This window comes from Heterodontus francisci, chromosome 1 (genome assembly GCF_036365525.1).
Source record: "Heterodontus francisci isolate sHetFra1 chromosome 1, sHetFra1.hap1, whole genome shotgun sequence".
In the NCBI taxonomy this organism is placed as follows: Eukaryota; Metazoa; Chordata; class Chondrichthyes; order Heterodontiformes; family Heterodontidae; genus Heterodontus; species Heterodontus francisci.
Genome location: NC_090371.1, coordinates 268,970,914 through 268,994,386, shown reverse-complemented (window position 1 = coordinate 268,994,386; position 23,473 = coordinate 268,970,914). Strand labels below are relative to the sequence as shown.

The 23,473-nt window shown below is 42.0% G+C and overlaps 1 pseudogene; it reads left to right on the top strand.

The window, feature by feature from the left end:
• Positions 1-9,034: 9,034 nt before the first annotated feature.
• On the top strand, positions 9,035-20,536 carry LOC137376302 (transcription factor Jun-like; annotated as a pseudogene).
• Positions 20,537-23,473: the final 2,937 nt, after the last annotated feature.

Here is a 23,473-nt window from a genome sequence, read left to right as displayed (position 1 = left end):
TCCCTTAGTACCCAAAAATCTGTCAACCTCTGTTTGTATATACTCAATGACTGAGCAGCCACAACTCTGGGATAGAGAATTCCAAAGATACCCAACCCTTTGAGTGAAGAAATTTCTCCTCTCAGTCCTAAATGGCCAACCCATTATTCTGTGTGTTTCATGTTCTAGGTTCCCCAGCTAGGGGAAACATTTTCTCAGTGTCTACCTTGCCAAGCACCTTAAGAAATTTATGTTTCACTTAGATCACCTGTCCTTCTAAACTCCAGAGAATATAGGCTTAGTATATTCAATCTCTCCTCAAAGGACAATCCTATCTTCACAGGAATCAGTTGAGGAAACCTTTGTTACACTCCCTCTAGTGCAAGTATGTCATTAGGTAAGACGACCAAAACTACACACACTAGTCCAGGTGAGGCCTCACTAATACCCTGAATAATTGCACTTCGATTTCTTTACTCTTCTACTCCAATCCCTTTGTAACAAAAGTTGACGTACCATTTGCCTTTCTACCAGAAATGTTTGGGTATACATATCAGGAAAGGATTGACAGGTTGGGTCTCTTTTCTGTTGAAAAAAAAAAGTCTGAGGGGTGACCTAATACAGGTCTTGAAAATTGTGAAAGTTTTTGATGGGGTGAATACAGAAAGAATGTTTTCTCTTGTGAGGAAGAGTATAACTAGAGGCCATCTATATAAGATAGTCACCAAGAAATCTAATAGTAAAGTTTCGTCTGAATTCTCTGAGTGGTGAGAATTTGTAACTCGCTAGCACGGAGAGTGGTTGAAGTGCATAGTATAGATAGGTGAATGGGTCTTAGTGTGAGTTAAGACATGGGCAGCATAGTTTTGGATGACCTCAAGTTTATGGAGCATAGAATGTGAGAGAACAGCCATAAGAAACTCATAAGATGCTTATATTTGAAGTGAATGGCTTTGCCCCTTCCATGGACACCTGGCCAGACACACAATCTGTGACTATTGTACCAAAATAAGCAGGGCCATCTTCTGTGAGTGAGCTTGTAATTTAACTCTTATGTGATGGAAAGAAATAAGCCAATACTATGATGCACATGGATAAAAATGTTTTATTTTTATCGTACCATCCTCTGAGGAAAGTTTCATTTCTAACTGACACGTTAATAATTTTTTCAATTATTGTAAACTTGTGCCATTATAACTGTCTCACTGACCAGTGGAAACAAAAATTATAGAATAGTACAGCATAGAAGGCAGCCATTTGGCCCATTGGGTGCACTGGCTCTTTCGAAGAGCATTCCACTTAGTCCCACTCTCCTGCTCTTTCCCCATATCTCTGCAATGTTTTCTCCTTCAAATATTTATCCAATTTCCCATTGAATGCTACTATTGATTCTATATCCACTACCCCATCAGGCAGTGCATTCCAATTCCTGATCACTTGTTGCGTAAATCTTTTTTCCCTCATGCCACTTCTGTTTCTTTTACCAATTACCTTAAATCTGTGCGATTTGGCTATCGACCCTTTATCCGTTGACAAGAGTTCCTCTTTATTTATGTAAATTCGTCATGATTTTAAACAAGCTATCACTATTTATCACAGCCTTTCATAATCTTGAATACTTGCAGTAGACTTAAAGTAGATAATTTGCCCGAAATCAATTGCTATGATTCACCTCGAACAATGCCATTTCAGGTCACTGTGCTAGGTATTTCTTTGTCACTGATGATCTTAGATACATTACCAGTCATTGTGTTGATGTTGGGTGCAAAACAGATCCTTATGCTGATGTCGGATACATGGCAGTTCTACATTATAGGCATAAGTGTTGATCTTGGGTACAATACAGGTCCTTGTGCTGATGTTGGGTACACTGCTAGTCTCTGCTGCTACTTTGTACACTGTATATCTCAATGCTAACCCTGGTATACTGCAGGTCTATGTGTTAATGCAAATTCTTGTGCTGATTCTGGGTACACTGCAATGATCTTGGGTACCTCTGATCATTACACCAATACTGAATATATTGCAGGTTCCTGTGCTAATATTGCATATCCTGAAGGTTCCTGTAATTAGGTTGGGTACATTACAGATTACTGTGACGATGTGAGGTACATCACATCACTGTGCAAAGTTGCGTGTACTGTCAGTTAATGTGATATTCTTGGGTACATTACTGGTCATTGTATCGATGATAAGTACACAGCACGTCTCTGTGCTGATCATGGGTACGGTGCAGGTTCTTGCATTGATGTTGGGTGCTGTGCAGATGTTGAATACACAGCAAATTCGGTGCTGCTGTTGGATACACTAGGTTTCTGTGCTCATAATGTGTACCTTATAAATCCCTATGTTGATGATTGATGCAATGCAGGTCAAATTGCTGGTACCGCAGACACTTCGGACGTCTATGATGGTGTTAGGTATGCTACAAGTGCTACTCAATAGCTCCTTTAATGCATTGCTGAATTTTTTTTTACCAGACAATAAATGTGACTTCAGAAAAGGAAGAAGCACAACATTTATGATCTTTGCAGTCAAATAGCTCTAAGGAAAATGTAGAGAGCAAAATGTAGACTTCTTCTGTACCTTTGTTGACCTGACAAAGGCATTCAACACATAGGAAGCAGAGAAGGTCTCTGGAAAATTTTCTTCAAGTTTGGGAAGCCAGACAAATTCATTGACATGGTTAAATAATTTCATAATGGCATGAGAGCTATAGTGATGGAAGATGGGAACAATTCCATCTCCTTCCCCGTTGCAAAAGGTATTAAGCAAGGATGCATCCATGCACCATTACTCTTGAGTGTTTAATTTGCTGCTATGTTTTTTGTGGTTTTCAATAATCTTTTAAAATCTGAGTCAAGATCAGATTCCAGACTGATGGGCAACTTTTCAATGTTAGACCATATGCTGAAATAAAAGTGCTGGAACAATTTAAAATCCTATTTGCTGATGACTGTGCTCTCATGCACAATCCCAGGATGATATGCAAATTGTAGTATAAGGTTGTAAAGGGTTAATACTGAAGACAGTGAGAGAGACCCCTCCCACTGTACAAGTGATGATGTATCACATGAGATAGGCTTGAGAAGAAGGTATAGCAGCATGAAGGATGCTAGCTTAAGTGGCTTGCGGAGAGTGTATATAATAACTGTAAATCATAAAGAGTTGTTTATCTTTACCGGAGTCTAAGACTTTCTCTAAAATGCCCTACAATGTTGCTAATGCAAATACAACCAAACCCGACATGGTGGCAGAGGTAAAACAACGGTAAAACAGTATGAAAGTGACCAGGAGAATTTGAAGATCTTACCTTTGAAAGAAACACCAGGTGAACAGCAGAGAAGTTTAAAGATAAATACTGGCCCAGTATAGTAAGAAAACTACTTACCTACAAAAGAGGCTGTGAAGAGCTTCACAGATGTGGTGACTCAGAAATACTGGCTGCACCACAGAACAGAAGCCCGGTGGCCTGCAAGTAGAATCCAGCAATCGGGTGAGTCACGATACTGACGGTCTTGGATCGGTTTAAAAGCCCTTTGAAAAACTTGCAGTACTTTTCTAAAGGCATTATGTTCAGAAAATAAAAAAACGGAAAAACCCAAACCTTCACTCGGGTGAACATGAGGGGGAAGAGCAGGAAACCCCCGAAAAGCACGGAAACTCCTGAAAAGCATAGGAAATCCCCCAAAACAGCTGGGACACCTCCATTAAAGCAACCAAGCCTGAAAAAATACAAACAAGTAGAATTTCTTAAAGAAAGGGGAACACCCTAAAAAGTCTATTAAAGAAAGCAATATGGATCCAAAATTGGGAATGCCTGAGAGTTTCCAGAATCAAGAGGGGTGCAATCAGATTCAAAATTGGCTATCATGGAGAAAAAGGTTCCTAAGGTTTAGAATTGATTTGCAGCTCCATACAAAATCTAAAGTCGAACAAGTGAACACCCTCCTACATTGTGGTTGCGGACGACGTAATTGTCTGATAAGGGATAATCAGAGACAGGATAGTCATCGGAATAGCAGAGGAATCCTTGTCAGATCTGTTGCAATCCAAGGAAGACCTTACACTGGAAAAGGCCATTCCAATTGTAAGACAGGCTGAAGTTCGCAAACAATAGGGATATCCTACGAGCTGAAGACAAGCTGTGGATAACAAGGAGTCCAATGCCTGTACAGATGCTTAAGTCAAAGCCATGGAAACACTTTGAGGAACAGGAAAAACATACAGGTGAGAAGGTGCATGAAATAGGAAAACCTTGCCAATGTTGTGGAGCCAAGAAGATCTGCAGATGAGAGCAGTGCCCAGCAAGTAAAGCTGAGTGTTTTAATTGTGGAAAAACTGGACACTATGGGAAGATGTACCACAGCAAAATTTCTGCACTTAAAAGTACAAAGCAGATAACCATACAAACAGCAGTGAATCAAGTACAGCAATATCCACAAGGGAAAGAATGAGGAGAGCTCTTGGGAGAAATCAGTAATCCAGACTAAGATTTCTGGACAGCAGACATCTACATGAATGGACACCTCACGACTTTTAAGCTTGACACAGGGGCTAGCATTATAATATTGTCTGACCAAGAGCCATAAGTTAAGAGGCATTACCTGCAACTGACAGACATACAGTTGCATGGTCCAGGCAGGACACAACTGCGAGTAAAAAGCAAACTCCAAGCAACTCTTCAGCATAAAGGAAAACAACTGGTGGAGACCTTATACATTTTACACAATCAAATATTTACTGAGCAGGAATGCATGCTACAACTGCAGTTGATTAAAGAAGTAGCCGAAGTCAAGCAAACAAAGGGAAACAATTCCTTTCAAACAGAATTCCCGATGCTGTTCATAGGGCTCAGAAAAGTAAAGACGGAGTACAGGATCACTCTGAAGGAAGGGGCCAGACCAGTGTGTATCTTCATACCAAGAAGAATGCCTCATCCCTTATTAACCAAACTCCAAGAACAATTGGAGGAGATGACATTTTGTCTCCAGTAACACAACCAACGGACTGGTGTTCAGCCATGGTTCCTGTTCCGAAGCCAAATGGAACTCTGCGAATATGCGTAACGCGGCTCAACAAAGCATTAATGCATGAGATTCGCCCAATGTCTATGGTGGATGACAGTTTATCAAAACTCTGAATTTTCCAGGACTTTGCTTCGTTTCTTGTGCCAGATTATGAGTAGAGAAGGAATAATGACAGACCCTCCGAAAACGAGGACCATGAAGGAATTTTCTATCCCTACAACAGTTGAGCAACTCCAGAGATTTCTCAGAACGGTATATCAACTAGCAAGGTTTTTACTTCACTTGTCACAAATACCTGATCCGCTGCGACAGCTGCGAAGAAAACAGCAAGCGTGATGTTGGGATGCCCACCAGGAACAAGCGTTCCAGAAAATTAAAGAGATGCTAATTTCTGTGGATGTGTTGGCTTGCTACAATCCTACACTGTCTACAACGCTAGCAGCAGATGTCTCTACAGGCCATGTGGTGTGAACGTCTGATGAATGAATATTGAAAAATATCTTTTATTGCACTTGACAACTGGGAAGCAATTTCATGGTGGTTAGCAAAAGAGGTATAAAGACTTCTTAAAAACAACCCTGAAACAGGGCAAAATAGACATCCATAAATGGGAAAAACTCATGATAAGAAAGATTGGCAAAGAAACCCTAAAGATACCTACAATAATGCCCATTCCTGTTGAGGAATTCTTACCTGAAAAATCAAGATCCCCAACTGGTGTATATTCCGAACAAAATTCTCTTTTTTGATATTAGGTACATTGCAGATTTATCAACAGATGTTGGGTGCACTGAAGGTTCCTGAGCAGATATTGTCTACGTTGCAGGTCACTGCCTGACTGTGTTCACTGCAGGTCGCCATGCTGATGCTGGGTGTGCCTTTTATTTAATGGAACTGTAAGGAGATGCTATGTTTCCAATGCCATCAAACAAAAACCTAACAAAAGTGCCCCCATTTTTAGAGGGGCAAAAACATAACGAGTGGTACATTTTGTTTGAAGAATGAGGAGAGGCAATATGGACTGAATTGTACCATTTTAAAGGGGGTGCAGGATCAGAGAGTCCTGGGGTGTACATACAAAAAAATTTGAAGGTGACGGGCCAAGTTGAGAAGGCTGTTAAAAAAGCATACTGGGTCCTTGGCTTTATTACAGCATAGAATACTAAAGCAAGGAAGTTATGCCAAACCTTTATAAAACACTGGAGTAATGTGTTCAATTCTGGGCACCACACTGTAAGAAGGATGTCAGGCCTTAGAGAGGATGCAGAAGAGAATAACTAGAATAGTACCAGGATGAGGGACTTCAGTTATGTGGATAGACCAGAGAAACTAGGGTGTTCTCATTTGAGTAATGAAGATTAAGAGGCGATCTGTTAGAAATGTTTAAAATCATGAGCATTTTTTATAAGAGTAAACAAGGAGAAACAGTTTTCCAGTGACAGAAAGGTGGGTAACCAGAGGACACAGATTTAAGATAACTGGCAAAAAAGCAAGAAACGACATGTGGAAAAATTGTGATGCTAGGTATGTTGCAGGTTTGTATGTTGATGGCGACTACACTACAAATCCCTCGATTATTGCTATGTAGTGCTATACTCTTTCAGGATGATCAAAATCAACAAACAGAAACACTTAAACCATAACTTCCCCCCTTGTTAAGAGGGGTACCAATAATAATTTCAAATTATAACAAAATTAACAAACTTTTCTAGTTATAATCTTGTTCCCTGTATTCATTATGCAGTCCAGTCCCTTCAGTGTCCACGGGTCACAGAAAGCCTCAAAGCGTACCAGCGGACAATGTTTGCTCCCTCTCCAAGGACATCCAGGTAGTAGATGGGAAGAGAGACAGGCAGCTGGAGCAAATACCCCCATCAATCATGTTCTGCCTTGAGCTGTTAATGCCCACCATAGAAACATTTATGGCACAGGAGGCTATTTGGTCAATTGTGTCTGTATCTTGGCTAGGCGTTTCTCTAGGTTACTGCATTAAGACAACTCTAATGGCTGTGATACATGTGGTGGCGTCAGGAACCCATTACGAGATCCTCTGACCTGCCCACTCCCCTCTGCACTGGATGGCCAAGGATCAGGATTGTGGCACTGAAGTGCAGCCAGAAATAGTTTGCAGATGATACAAAAATTGGTTGTATAGTGAGGAAGAAAGACTGCAGGAAGATAGGAATGGAATGGTCAGGTGGGCAGAAAAATAGCAATAGAATTGAATCCAGAGAAATGTGAGGTAATGCATTTGGAAGGAAAACAAGGTGAAGGGATACACAGAAAATGGTTGGATATTGAAAAGTGTAGAGGAACAGAGGGGCCTTTGAGTCCATGTGCACCGATCTTTGAAGGTAGCAGGATTGATGGGTAAAGTGGTTAAGAAGGCATATGGGATACTTCCTTTTATTAGCCAAAGCATAGAATGTAAGAACAGGGATGTTATGCTGGAACCTTATAAAACACTATTTAGGCCGTAGCCAGAGTACTGCATAGAGTTCTGGTCACATTACGGGAAGGATGTGATCACACGAGAGAGATCTACAAGGATGTTGCCAGGAATGGAGACTGGATAGACTAAGGTTGTTTTCTTTGGAACAGAGGAGGCTGAGGGGAGATTTAATTGAAATGTATAAATTGAGGCGCCTAGATATAGTAGATAGGAAAGACCTTTTTCCCTTAGCAGAGGTCAATAACCAGGGGCATAACAACACCAACTTATTTATATAGTGCCTTTAATATAATAAAACATCCTAAGGCGCTTCACAGGAGTGTTATAAAAAGGTATGACAGAGCCACAAAAGGAGATATTAGGTCAGATGACCATAAGCTTGGACAAATAGGTAGGTTTTAAGGAGTGTATTAAAGGAGGAAAACGAGGTAGCGGCAGAGCAGTGTAGGAGGTATTCAGAGCTTGGGGCCTAGGCAACTGATAGCGCGGCCAACAATGCTGGAGCAATTAAAGTCTGGGATGCTCAAATGGCCACAATTAGAAGGGTGCAGATTATCTTGGAGGGTTGTGGGGCTGGAGATTAGAGATGGGGGCGAGGGGTGGCAAAGCCATGGAGAGATTTGAAAACAAGGATGAGAATTTAAAATCAAGACATTGCTTGTCTGGGGGGCAATGTAGGTCAGCGAGCACAGGGGTGATAGGGGAACGGGACTCGGTGGAAGTTAAGACACGGGCAGCAGAGTTTTGGATGACCTCAGGTTTATGGAGAGTAGAATGTGCGAGACCAGCCAGGAGTGTGTTGGAATAGTCAAATAATTGGTAGAAGGTTTAGGGAGAGTTGAGGAGAATTTTATTTCACCCAGGGGCTGGTGAGGGTCTGGAACTCTGCCTGAAAGGCTGGTGGAGGTCGAAATCTTCAGTACATTAAAAACAAAAATCAGATATCCTTACAGAGCAAGAACTGGAAGGTGGGATTAGACTTGATAACTCTTTTTTGGCTGGCGCAGACATGACGGGCTAAATGGCCTCCTTCCCTGGTAAATTTTGTATGTTTCTAGAGAGTATTTCTCCTCTCCAAGCAAACAAACTACTATCCCTCACACTCCTATAAACATAGACACATCCAGGCTGCAAAAATTACCAGCAGCCAATGAATAATTTTTAAAAAGAATTTTATTCATAACATTTTGCAGAATTACAATGCATAATAGTTGAAATTTGACATTACATAAAGGACAAATATATTTTAAGTTCTGTTAGTACAGTATATGCTTCTCTGAGGTGCTTCAGTACATTTACAATGACAGATTATATTTACACTCTACATTTCATGTCAATTATTTGGTACATAAAGCCCCAAAGGTTCTCCACAGATTCTTGCAGGCTGCTCCGCGCCGAATGACAAATCTCTAATGGTGGGCGGGCTGCTCCGCGTTGGAGCACAGAGGGGAGGCTCTGACGTCGGGATGCACGTAGTGACGTCGTGATTGCACGTAGTTACGCCTGCGCGCGTGGTGACGTCAGCGCTATTTTGGGAACGTGCGTAATGAGCGCGAGGATGTGCGTCACCGGGCCGGCTGGCGCCACGTTCTAATTTCATGGTCGGCTTCTGCTAGGGTCAACACGCCCGCCGGGTCTCTCTCTCTCCCCTTCCCGGAACAGCCGCATGGGAACGCCTTTTTACCAGGATGAGGCAGAGTGTCGGCGGCCGCGGCTACCTCGACACTGCTCCGATGATGGAGAAGAAAAGCGCGGCTGAGCGGCAGCAAATGGGAGACAGCCCGAGAGGCGGCTCCGAGCACACGCTGCAGTCGTCCGAACTTGACAAACTGGTCGCCCAGGCGGACGGGCCTGGCGTTAGGCGGGAGTTCGAGGGCCTGGTACACCCCTTTGTAAAAGGTGAGAGGCGGCGATCGGGAGGCTTTCAGAGCGCAGGGCCTCGAGTGCGCTGCCTGTCGGTTCTGGGCCTGGGATGTCGTACAGGCCGGTGGCGAGAAGCACTGGGAGGGGGTGGGGGGAGTCCAGGAATAGGGCCTAGGGCTGTACAGCGAGAGACTGGATAACTCACTCACTCACATGTCAGCTCTTTAACTTCCAGTCGCAGTCTGAACAGGTTTACATTGATATCTGTCTTTGTGTCTTTGTCTCTTCCCCCCCCCCCCCCCCGGTTCCTACAGGAAAACTGACAGACTTGTGTTTTAAGAAAATATTATGTTTGAGTGTCTACTTCCACTGCACATGGACACTACGTGTCTACCATTCTTGGGCTTTAGGTAGGTTTGAAAGGAATCCGAAGTGGTACAGATTACAGGATATTTAAGGCGACACTTGCAGTCTAGAACTTGAACTAACTGCGAATATTTTTCCCACGCTTCCTTAAAACCTAGCTCTTTACTTCTGCTTGCAGTCGCCACAGCTTAACTCATAGCTTGGTGCCAACTCCACCTCTTCGGCCGAGTCCTTCATGGAGCACTTTGGGGCTATTTCCCAGGATTTATGGTGCTATATGAGCAAATTGTTTAAAATATTGACAGTCCTGAGTGCACGTTTTATCGTAAAAGTATTTTTATAACAGTTTGCATTTGATTTCTATTGTATTTTTCTTGATTAACTGCAAATATTTGAGGTAACTGAAAGGTATTTTGGATTTTTAAAATCTAGTCTTTGCATTACAATTTGCAGGTCGAGGATTCTTGCTAGGAAGCAGAGACCAGATTGAAAACTCTCACTCCTACTGTAAGTGCTTATAGAAATATTGTATCTTATTAGGGAATTGTAAGGGTGCTGTAGCCAAGCAAAGATAGGAGCAGAATGTTGCAAAAGGATAAGTTAAGAAACTGGTTCAGTGAGGAGACTGAAGAAGGATGGATTTGAATATTTTCTACATGGTTTAAAAACTAGGAACTCTGGAGGGCAGGGAGACTTGAGGGTCCATGTACAGAAGCTTAAAATAGTGGACAGGTAGAAAAAAATGAAAAAAGCTAATGGAATGTTGGTCTTTATCTTATAATCTAGAGTACAAAAGGATGGAAGTTATACTGCAGTTGCATAAAGCCCCAGTTAGATCCCATCTAGTGTACTGTGTTCACTTCTGGGAAGGATATGTTGGTGTGGTTGTAATCCAGATTCACCAGAATGATATTGGGACAAAAAGGATTAACGTATGAGGACAGGTTCCATAGTCTAGGTTTGTTAATGCTTTGAGTATCAAGGGGCAAGGGAATGCAGTGGAAGTTGTCTATTTGGATTTTAAGAAAGTGTTTGACAAAGTACCACCTAAAAGGCTAGTTAACAAAATTGAGGCTCATGGAATAGGGAGGGTCGGTGTTAGTTTGGATAAAAAAAAATTGGGGTAAGGACAGAAAACGAGTATGGTTTCTTTTTTCAGACAGGAGGATGGTAGACCTCAAGGGGTAGTACTAAGACCACTGCTTTTTTGATGTGTATAAATAACTTGGATATTGGAATAGTCAGTCATTTACTCCATAGGAGGCCATTCGGCCCATCAAGTCCATGCAGCTCTCTGCGGAGCCATCCAGTCAGTCCCATTCCCCTGCTCAATCCCTGTAGCCCTGCAAGTTTATTCCTTTCACGTTCCTATCCAATTTCCTTTTTGAAATCATTGATATCTCTGCTTCCTCCACCCTTGTGGGCAGAGAGTTCCAGGTCATTCCTACTCGCTGCATTTTTTAAAAAAAAGTTCTTTCTCACAATCCCTCTGCATCTCTTGCTGAAAATCTTCAACCTGTGTCCTCTAGACCTTGTACAATCAGTTAATTGGAAAAGCTTTTCCTTGTCTAACTTATCTAAGCCTATCATAATCTTGAACGCCTCTATCAAACCTCCCCTCAATCTCCTTTGCTCCAGGGAGAACAACCCCAGTTTTTTCATCCCAATCTTGTAACTAAGATCCCTCATCTCTGGAACCATTCTGGTAAATCTCCTCTGCACCCTTTCAAGGTCCCTCCCATCCTTCCTAAAATGTGGTGACCAGAACTAGACGCAATACTCTAGCCAGAGCTTTATAAATGTTCAGCATAACCTCCCTGTTTTTGTATTCTATGCCTCTATTTATTAAACCCAAGATCCCATATGCTTTACTAACCACTCTCTCAATATGACCTGTCACCTTCAAAGATCGATGCACATGCACCCCCAGATCCCTCTGTTCTTGCACACTCTTTAGAACTGTGCCATTAAGTATGTATTGTCTCACCCTATCCTTTCTGCCAAAACGCATTACCTCACACTTGTCTGTATTAAATTAATCTGTCACGTGTCTGCCCGTTCTGCTAGCCTATCTATGTCCTGTTTAGTTTAGTTTAGAGATACAGCACTGAAACAGGCCCTTCGGCCCACCGAGTCTGTGCCGACCATCAACCACCCATTTATACTAATGCTACACTAATCCCATATTCCTACCACATCCCCACCTGTCCCTATATTTCCCTACCACCTACCTATACTAGGGGCAATTTATAATGGCCAATTTACCTATCAACCTGCAAGTCTTTGGCATGTGGGAGGAAACCGGAGCACCCGGAGGAAACACACGCAAACACAGGGAGAACTTGCAAACTCCACACAGGCAGTACCCAGAATTGAACCTGGGTCGCTGGAGCTGTGAGGCTGTGGTGCTAACCACTGCGCCACTGTGCCGCAGGTGGTTCGTATCATCCTCACTGTTTGCCACTCCTCTGAGTTTGGTATCATCGGCAAATTTTGAAAATTCTACTGTGTTCCAAGATCCAAGTAGTGGCTCTAGCACTGACCCTTGGGGAACACTAATCCTCCAGTCACAGGCTAGCAGAATGGGCAGACAGATGGAATTTAATACAGTGAAGTGTGAGATGATGTAGTTTGGCAAGAGGGATAGGAAGAGGCAATATATACTTAATGGCACAATTCTAGAGAGTGTGCAGGAACAGGGGACCTGGGGATTCATGTGCATAGATCTTTGAAGGTGATGGGGCATAGAGAGAGAGTAGTTAGCAAAGCATATGGGATCTTGGGCTTCATATACTGGTCAGAATATTTAACTCCTTGTCAGTTGTCAATGAGCAAACAGAACCAATATCTAGTCATTAAGCAGGTACAATTTATTATAATCACAGTAGTTTAATGCCTTTAGGTCAATTAAAATTTGAAAATAGCTTTTTGATAATGAGAGATATGGAAACAAGATGGGTAAATGGCATTAAAATACAGATCAACCATTGAATGAGCGACCAGTCATGAGGGGCTGAATGGTGTACTCCTGTTCTATGTTTCTAAGCTAACAATCTTTAAAAAAAAAAATCAAAATATGACTTGTTTTGGTCAGTTTTATTTTGTGGACATTTGATTATTGTAGACACAATTTCCAGATATTCAAATAATTAATTCATGTTTTTTTTTAAAGCATTTACACCATTGTGTTGTAGTACTTAACAAATTACATAGAACCATAGTAGTTCCAGAGAAAACATACTAGTTGCATTTGGCTTCTCTTTCCCCAGTCATAAACAGTGCATCATTAAAGTTACATAGGTCTTGTCTTTCCTGGTTGTAAATGCCCTTGGAGGTAGCCCAGAACTAGTCATAGGTTTGGAAAGTATAGTTGTGTGACTTTCACATGTCTGTACAAAACATGTGATCTCCCAAATATATCAACATTTCAAAGACAATTTATGGGTTATAAAGTCTTGCCCTAGGCCAGGTGTCCTGGCCTGTCGGAAGACCTTACACAAATCAACGATTCTCGGAAGACCGCCATCATTAACAACGAGCTCAGTAAATTCAATGTGGACATTGCAGCACTTCAGGAGACTCGCCTCCCCGCGAGTGGCTCTCTAGCAGAGCAAGACTACACCTTCTTCTGGCAGGGCAGGGATCCTGAAGAACCAAGACAGCATGGAGTGGGCTTCGCCATCAGAAACTCCTTGCTCAGCATGATAGAGCCTCCCTCAAATGGCTCGGAACGCATACTGTCCATCCGACTGCTCACCACCTCTGGTCCAGTACACCTACTCAGCATCCATGCTCCAACACTCTGCTCCCCACCTGTTCTATGAACAACTCCATAACATCATTAGCAGCATCCCCAACACCGAACACCTATTCCTGCTGGGGGACTTTAATGCCAGGGTTGGGGCCGACCATGACTCATGGCCCTCCTGCCTTGGGCGCTATGGCGTTGGAAGGATGAATGAGAACGGGCAGAGACTGCTTGAGTTGTGTACCTATCATAACCTCTGCATCACCAACTCGTTCTTTCACACTAAACCCTGCCACCAGGTTTCATGGAGGCACCCAAGATCGCGTCGTTGGCACCAGCTAGACCTCATTGTCACAAGGTGAGCCACCTTAAACAGTGTTCAAATCACACGCAGCTTCCACAGTGCGGACTGAGACACCGACCACTCCCTGGTGTGCAGCAAGGTTAGACTCAGACCAAAGAAGTTGCATCATTCCAAGCAGAAGGGCCACCCGCGCATCAACACGAGCAGAATTTCTCACCCACAGCTGTTACAAAAATTTCTAAATTCACTTGTAACAGCCCTTCAAAACACTCCCACAGGGGATGCTGAGACCAAGTGGGCCCACATCAGAGACGCCATCTATGAGTCAGCTTTGGCAAAAGTGCGAAGAGAAATGCAGACTGGTTTCAACCTCATAATGAAGAGCTGGAATCTGTCATAGCCGCTAAGCGCATTGCACTGTTGAACTACAAGAAAGCCCCCAGCGATTTAACATCCGCAGCACTTAAAGCAGCCAGAAGTACTGCACAAAGAACAGCTAGGCGTTGCACAAACGACTACTGGCAACACCTATGCAGTCATATTCAGCTGGCCTCAGACACCGGAAACATCAGAGGAATGTATGATGGCATGAAGAGAGCTCTTGGGCCAACCATCAAGAAGATCGCCCCCCTCAAATCTAAATCGGGGGACATAATCACTGACCAACGCAAACAGATGGACCGCTGGGTTGAGCACTACCTAGAACTGTACTCCAGGGAGAATGCTGTCACTGAGACTGCCCTCAATGCAGCCCAGCCTCTACCAGTCATGGATGAGCTGGACATACAGCCAACCAAATCGGGACTCAGTGATGCCATTGATTCTCTAGCCAGTGGAAAAGCCCCTGGGAAGGACAGCATTACCCCTGAAATAATCAAGAGTGCCAAGCCTGCTATACTCTCAGCACTACATGAACTGCTATGCCTGTGCTGGGACGAGGGAGCAGTACCCCAGGACATGCGCGATGCCAATATCATCACCCTCTATAAAAACAAAGGTGATCGCGGTGACTGCAACAACTACCGTGGAATCTCCCTGCTCAGCATAGTGGGGAAAGTCTTTGCTCGAGTCGCTCTGAACAGGCTCCAGAAGCTGGCCGAGCGCGTCTACCCTGAGGCACAGTGTGGCTTTCGTGCAGAGAGATCGACCATTGACATGCTGTTCTCCCTTTGTCAGATACAGGAGAAATGCCGTGAACAGCAGATGCCCCTCTACATTGCTTTCATTGATCTCACCAAAGCGTTTGACCTCGTCAGCAGACGTGGTCTCTTCAGACTACTAGAAAAGATCGGATGTCCACCAAAGCTACTAAGTATCATCACCTCATTCCATGACAATATGAAAGGCACAATTCAACATGGTGGCTCCTCATCAGAGCCCTTTCCTATCCTGAGTGGTGTGAAACAGGGCTGTGTTCTCGCACCCACACTTTTTGGGATTTTCTTCTCCCTGCTGCTTTCACATGCGTTCAAATCCTCTGAAGAAGGAATTTTCCTCCACACAAGATCAGGGGGCAGGTTGTTCAACCTTGCCCGTCTAAGAGCGAAGTCCAAAGTACGGAAAGTCCTCATCAGAGAACTCCTCTTTGCTGACGATGCTGCTTTAACATCTCACGCTGAAGAATGCCTGCAGAGTCTCATCGACAGGTTTGCGTCTGCCTGCAATGAATTTGGCCTAACCATCAGCCTCAAGAAAACGAACATCATGGGGCAGGACGTCAGAAATGCTCCATCCATCAATATTGGCGACCACGCTCTGGAAGTGGTTCAAGAGTTCACCTACCTAGGCTCAACTATCACCAGTAACCTGTCTCTAGATGCAGAAATCAACAAGCGCATGGGTAAGGCTTCCACTGCTATGTCCAGACTGGCCAAGAGAGTGTGGGAAAATGGCGCACTGACACACTCGTGACTTTTGTGTTCCATATCAGGCCTGTGTCCTCAGTACCTTGCTCTATGGCAGCGAGGCCTGGACAACATATGCCAGCCAAGAGCGACGTCTCAATTCATTCCATCTTCGCTGCCTTCGGAGAATACTTGGCATCAGGTGGCAGGACTATATCTCCAACACAGAAGTCCTTGAAGCGGCCAACACCCCCAGCTTATACACACTACTGAGTCAGCGGTGCTTGAGATGGCTTGGCCATGTGAGCCGCATGGAAGATGGCAGGATCCCCAAAGACACATTGTACAGCGAGCTCGCCACTGGTATCAGACCCACCGGCCGTCCATGTCTCCGCTATAAAGACGTCTGCAAACGCGACATGAAATCGTGTGACATTGATCACAAGTCGTGGGAGTCAGTTGCCAGCATTCGCCAGAGCTGGCGGGCAGCCATAGAGACAGGGCTAAATTGTGGCGAGTCGAAGAGACTTAATAGTTGGCAGGAAAAAAGAGAGCGCAAGGGGAGAGCCAACTGTGCAACAGCCCCGACAAACAAATTTCTCTGCAGCACCTGTGGAAGAGCCTGTCACTCCAGAATTGGCCTTTATAGCCACTCCAGACACTGCTTCACAAACCACTGACCACCCCCAGGCACGTATCCATTGTCTCTCGAGATAAGGAGGCCCAAAAGAAAAGAGAAAGTCTTGCCCTAAAGTGCTCTCTGAAAATCAGTGAAGAGTACATAAAAGATGTGTTGGTATCATATTGCTAGACTCATGTACTATCTACTCTGGTCATCTTCATAACTTAGCTTTTTAGACCTAAGCATGGTATCATTGAACCACTATTTTGTGATTTAGCTCACGTTCTCTCCAATATATGATGCTTTCGAAACCTTTGCAGTATCCTGAATACTAGTTTTTGCCCTTTATTTAATTTTTAAAAACTGATTAATCAGATCTTCATTGGGAAGGTTAATAAGCTAAAGAGATTAACAAACAACTGTTAGCTTAATGACTGTTTTGACTTGTTCACATTTTGTGGCTCCTTTCCAGTGGTCATTGTCACCAGCACTCCTGGATTAAATGTACTGCAGTAAATGTGGGGGTGGATGAGGTGATTGTTAATACTTCCATGTAGTTTAAACGTTAGTGAAAGTAAAAGTAATTGGCGTACTGTGTAGGGGAAAATAAAATCAACCAGTCTTGCAAGAAAATGTGTAAAATGCTGTGGTTATTACTATAATATGGGCAGTGCATCCAAAACTTTGCTGCAGGGAAAATACAGATTTTTGGGCATAGATAACATTGAGGAGGGTGTCTCATGGGCAAGTTCTATCAAAAAACTTGTTGAAAAGGTCAGAGTCTCTGTTTTTGTCACTTGGAAGTTTATTTTAATGTCATGTGGACAAGGTATCCATTTGAAGACTGAAGACCCTTAAAGGTAGGTTATATAATTGACAGTTCCCCAGAGAATTGATGGGAATTAAGACAATGGCCTAATTTGTTAAACACAGCCACAGTTGAAGCTTGTTTCCAGTGAGAGCAAAAACTGGACTAGCAGTGCAATTATAATGAAGGAAAGGTAGAGGGAGAGAGAAAGCAGGAATTGAAGTAACAGCCTATTGCCCAGAGGAACATTGAAGGCTAACCCTACATTTGCACAATTATTGTGAAGCAATTATGTGATAACCAGCGGTTTTCATTGGAGGAAGCATTCTAACTTGGGTATGGAAGAAAGGTTATTATAGAGAGTGTTAGTGTAAATCCCTCCGTAAGTGCACACTTCAAGTTATGAATTTGAGTCGGATAGCCTCCCATTGGCAAATACAAGCCTTAATTGTGAGATTATGTAGTTTAATTTGGAATGCTGGATAGCTTACTCTGATATGTGTTCCATTCAGGGAATGTTCAGAGAATGGGGCTGTTCCTGTTAGCAGATTATAGTACCATTGATCCAGATGCCTGTCAGCTTGAGGGGCTCCATCCTTTAGCACTGAGGTTCTGTGACCATTATGGTTTGGGGATGGAGTGGAGTTGGATATGGGGATGAAAGCTAAACGTTTTCCATTTATTTCAGAGGCCTGCATGCATAATATTCCCTGCCCTCTGAAAGGAAATAAAAATGGGGGAAACAAAACATAAGGGAATTCGATATATACTTGAAATGGAAAACATCTGCATAATCCCATTCCTCAGCTCTTTCCATACAATTATTTGGCTAGATCTTCCAAAGAGTTGGCATAGGCATGGTGGGCTGAATGGCCTCCTTCTGTGCATTGTTACACGATATGGACAACTTAATGATTTTAATTTTTTGTCTTTAAAGCACTGCAGGATTTGCACAAGCAGAACCAGCACCTCGTCTTACCAGGAACCCCATGCTCGGCCCATGCCTCCACTTCAGTTTATCATGGCAATCTGCATCTGGCCCAGACAAAAGATGTCCCTGTGTATACTAACCTCAGCAACTATAATCCAAGCCTGCCCACCGCAGGCTCTGAAAATTACTCCGCTGGCCATGTTCCCTATGCAGGCCCAGCACCTGCACAGCACCATTTCTCAGCCTTGGCTCAGCTTATGTGTACAAAATATCAAGAGGAGCCCCAGACAGTACCTGAAGTAGGTCCACTGAGTGAATCTCCACCACTTTCCCCAATAGACCAAGGAGGGCAGCAGATCAAAGCTGAAAAGAAGAGACTGAGAAATCGCATTGCAGCATCCAATTGTCGAAGAAGGAAGCTGGAACGGATTGCTAGACTGGAAGACAAAGTAAAGACCCTAAAGTCAGAAAACTTTGAATTAACCTCAACAGCCAGTGTCCTGCGTGAGCAAGTGGTGCACCTCAAGCATAAAGTAATGAATCATGTCAATAATGGATGTCAAGTGGTGCTTGGTTCCTCTAGCCTCCTAAAACCAGAAGAAAATGGCAGCTTTTGATAAAATAGCCTTTAATATAGCTTGGTTAAAATTGAATTCTGTTGAGAACTGGTATGCTTATCTTGACTCATTTGTATCCTGTAAGCTGCTAAACGTGATCAGAGGTTATTCAGCTGAAATGTTATGTGGAGCAAATTCATCTTGAAGAATAAAGAGACCATCTGCAGAGTCCAGTGTACCTCCTGTTCGTGTCTGATCTAGTTTCAGCTGTTTTCTGAAACAATTCTTTTGATAATATTTCACCTGTTTTTGGAAACTATATCTTATTTAAAAACACGTTAAAATTTTCTTTGCAGCGAAAAGAAATGAACATTGAAGGAAACCTCTTTGCAAAACATACTTCACTTACCTTGGGGAAAGGTATCTTCTGTTCACTATTTAAAGTGAAATTGAAAACTCAATGATTTATAATTTCCCTATTGACAAATAGATCTTTTTCTACCCAAGGACAGCCTCCAGTATAGATAGAAGTAGAAAGCATAAGATTAAGGATTTTTAATTTTGATTTTTAGAATAGCTTTGATGTGCTGCATTATTTTTGTGAAGATTGCAAAGAGTAAGATCATAGTAAATACACTGGAATGAATGTGTGGGAAATAATTACTGGTGTATTAATTTTGTCTCAATCAGACAAGATTGTCAACTATCATTGTCAAACTTTAACAAGAACTTAATATGGTGTTAATTGTCAACATTATGTGCAATTGTTTTGGCTAATACATTATGCTTGATTTTTATATTGCTTCTGTACAGTTACATTAGGAATATGGTATAAATCAGTGTTAAACATCTGAAGGGGAAGTGTTGCACTGGTGGAATAGGGCTGTTGAGTTAACTGTAATTGGATAATTCAATCATGTTCCTAATATAGTATATGTGCTTTAGGCATCAGGTTTGGCTTCGTCTCCTAAGTTATAAACTGCACAGCCTTGAGCACACGATATAGGCTGTCTGAGGGAGTACTAATGCACTACTGATAGTGCTGTACTGTCTGAAGTATTGTCTTTTGGGTGAGATGTTAAACCAAGGCCCTGCGGATGTGAAATATTACGTGCCACTATTTGAAGAAAGCAGGAGGTGTTCTCATGCCTCAGCCAACACCAAAACAAATGATCTGGTCATTTATTTCATTGCCATTTGTGGAACCTTGGTGTGCACAAATTGGCTGCTGTGATTCCTGTTACAATCGTGTCTACACTTCAAACATCCTTCATAACATGATTCAAGCAAATTACAGCCAAAGGTCAAGAAAAGGCACTATGAATGTGCAGGTTCTTTCTGCATTCTTTCTTAAGCTGTTTTCTGTATCCTCCATATGTTCTTAGATCTGCTGTACCTGCACAACTACTTTTATCTTTAGAGTGATTTAAGTTTCTGGTACTTTTTAGTTTAGTGGTACGATTTGTTCGGTGGTATTAACTTTAAAAAAAAAATAAATAAATTATAATTTAACTGCTAAGCTGTCTGACCAATTTTCAGACAGCAGTCAAGCAGGTTCCGTTGAGTTGACTGGCCTTTGTATTAAGATTGAAATTGTTTTTTTAAAACAAAACCTCTGGCATATTAAGTGATGTTCAAAACTTCAGGAAGATAGTGTTCCTGCATTTAAAAAAAAATCTAAGCTAAATGCATAAGAACATAAATGAAAATCAATTGAAGACAATGTGGCTCATCATAGCCTAACTGAACATGGTAAACAATGTACCAACCTCCATGGAGCCACTGATGCTAACTCCTGGTAGCTGGGGTGGAAACAGAAAACTTTGGGGAAATTCCAATAAATCCAGTATTGTTAAAGGCTATAGTTATCCTCCTACATTGCCTTTCACGTGTACAAATGATTTTTGGGTTTAGTATGTTTACAAAGCAATTGGTAGTTTGTTCCATTTTGTAGAAATGAAAATAATCGTATAAGCATTGTCTTTTTATACTAACCAGTAAATAAAATTGTTATTGCTGCCTTTTTCCTGTTCTTTGCTCTGAAACTGCGTAGTGATTTTCAATGTAGCTATTTTAAAGGATTTCAATAATTGAATTTAATCATCTACTTCAATGTTTTCTCCTGTCCCATGGGTGGCAGAGCCTTCACCCAGCTGACCTTAATACTGTGATACCCATTTTTGTTGAGCCTCCATTAAAACCAACCTTTACCGACCTGTGCTAATACTCTCCCTTTGGATCTCTGCAGCATTTGGGACATTGTACTCAATAGAAGTGCCTAAATTTTTAAAATCTTATATCCATCAACAAGCCAGAAAAACAGAAATCTTTTATTAAAAAAAAAAAATTTAATGTATGTTGTTTCGAATACTACTGCGGTTGATTTCAAAATCAGTAAAAACTGCTTTAGCCTGGGAGTGTGCAGGAAGTTCATCGGTCACTTCCCTATTTTAATTGCATTTTTGCTTTTTAAAAAAAAAAACCTTACAAGTTGCAGCAGTGGCAAGAAATATCTCCCATAGATTTGCAAGTAATATAGATAGTAATATGTTATTTTGGGCCTGTGGAAAAATGGAATTAAGGCTGTCGGTCAATTTTAGGTGGATTTATTGCCTGTTGAGTTGTGTTCTGAAAATTCATCAGTTAGTAAATGCTTTCCACCCAAGTAGCTAAGCAATGAAGTCACGTGGTAACATGCGCTGGAAGATAATGTAACTATTAAAACTAAAAATATACTCAGCAAATAGTAAAGCTAGATGTGGATAATCTTTCCACACAGAAGCAAATAGTTTTTTTTTAAACTTTTGCTGCCCATTCACCACTACTTTAGCATCTTCCAGCCGATATGTTTGTACTGTCGTCTTCCGTCCTTCCAATCTTACTACCTTCTCTTTCCCCTGTACAGCGCCCCTTCTTCACCTGCCCTTGTCCCTCCACATTTATTGTTGTTTCTCTTCTCTCGTTCCGTGCTCTCACTAGGTCTTCAAAAGATCCTCTGACACAATGTACCTTCCTCTCTTGCGACTTACTTTCCCCTACACGTGATGACCCACCCTCACTTGGCACTATTAACATTTTATTTAAAAAAAAAATTGCAGCAAGAGTAAGATTGTTTCTTGCTCCCCAGCAGTTTAGTTCTGAAAGTAATCTTTGTGCTTGAAGCAGTATTTGCTGATTATAGTAGGCAAATGCAATGAGGCCTTAAAGCTAGGAAATAGTAAAAGCAGTAACAGGTCTCTAGAGCAGTGGAGTGACGGGCAAGGGATTACTTGAAAATGAGGTTTGTTTCAAACATGTATGTCATACTTTAGGGAGGCAGCAGGAAAAGCTACAGTGGCAAAGTGGTGACTGGAAAACTTGCCTACAGGTAACACATAGCTCAATAACCGTAGTAGCATTTAGACGTGATGGTGCTTGGAGGAGCAACACTTTTGCTCAGTAGTGGTAGGACTTGGAAGCTAATTATCATGCGAAGTGTACATATCTTAGGTTAAGACCAACTCCCAGACATGTGACTGACAGAAAAATGAGAGTTACAGGAAGTGTTACACACCAAATGTGCCTGCAGCTTAAAGATTTGTAATACTTAACTATAAAAAAAAAAGTCAACTGTGTGTATGCTGCTAAGAAAATAACAGGGCGACATCAATTGGAGCAGCATATTATTTACTGTGGCAATCTACCCTGCTCCAGAAATCCTGGAAAGAACAAGTCTGGTTTATGTAGTGCCTTTCATGAACTCAGGATCTCTTAAAATGCTTCACAATTAATGAAGTACTTTTAAGGATAGCCACTGTTAGAATTATAAGAAAACATTCAATTTTTGATAAAATAATTTGATACATGCCAAAGAACCAGACAAGTCCTTAACACCCTCACTTAAACCCCAGATGATTCCTTAGTGAGGGGTTTATGACCCAGCTTTACATCTTGGAGAGAATGACAGGCAATGAGGTCTTGAATCAACCAGCTTGGATCCAATCTGAAGTTATATTCCTGACCCTTGATTTAGCATACTCGCAAGCAATTGAGTGAGTGAATTAACCCTTTCTTGAACCTTAAAGTCAAAAAACAGATTATATACTAACAACTCCTCATTGACTGCACAATAATGAAGTAAACTTCAATTACAGGCCAGTTAGTAACATCACTGGTGGAAAGCTTTGAGATGATAATCTGGGACAAAATTAAGTCTCAGTTGGAGAGGCGAGGCTTAATTAGGGAAAGCCAGCATAGATTTGTTAAAGGCAAATTGTATTAAACTAACTTGATTTGAGTCTTTTGAGGTAACAGAGCGTCGATGAGGGTAATGTCGTTCATGTGTATAAAGATTTCCAAAAAGCATTTGATAGTGTCAAATAATTTGCCAGCAAAGTTGAAGCCTGTGGAATAAAAAGGAAACTGTTAGGATGGATATAAAGTTAGCTACATGATGGGAAACAGTAGTGGTGGTTATTTTTTTGGTCTGGAGGAAGGAATACAGTGGGGTTCGCCAGGAGTCAGTACTAGGACCACTGCTTTTCTTGATATATTAATAACTTGGACTTGGGTGTGTATGGCACAATTTCAAAATTTGATACAAAACTTGGAGAATACTGATAGATTTAGAGGACAAACAGGCTGGTGGAATGAGCAGACATGTGGCAGGTGAAATTTAATAGAGGTGTGCGAAGTACATTTTGGTTGGAAGAACTAGGAGAGGCAATATAAAGTGCACAATTTTAATGCAGGTGCAAGAATAGAGACCCTGGGGGTATATGTGCACAAATTGTTGAAGGTGGCAGGTTGAGAAAGTGGTTAAAAAGGCATTTAGGATCCTGGGCTTTATAAATAGAGGCATAAAGTACAAAAGTAAAGAGGTCATGATGAGATTTTATAAAACACTGGTTTGGCAGTATTGTGTCCAATTCTAGGCACTGCACTTAGGAAGAATGTAAAGGTTTTAAGAGAATGGTTCTAGGGATGAGGG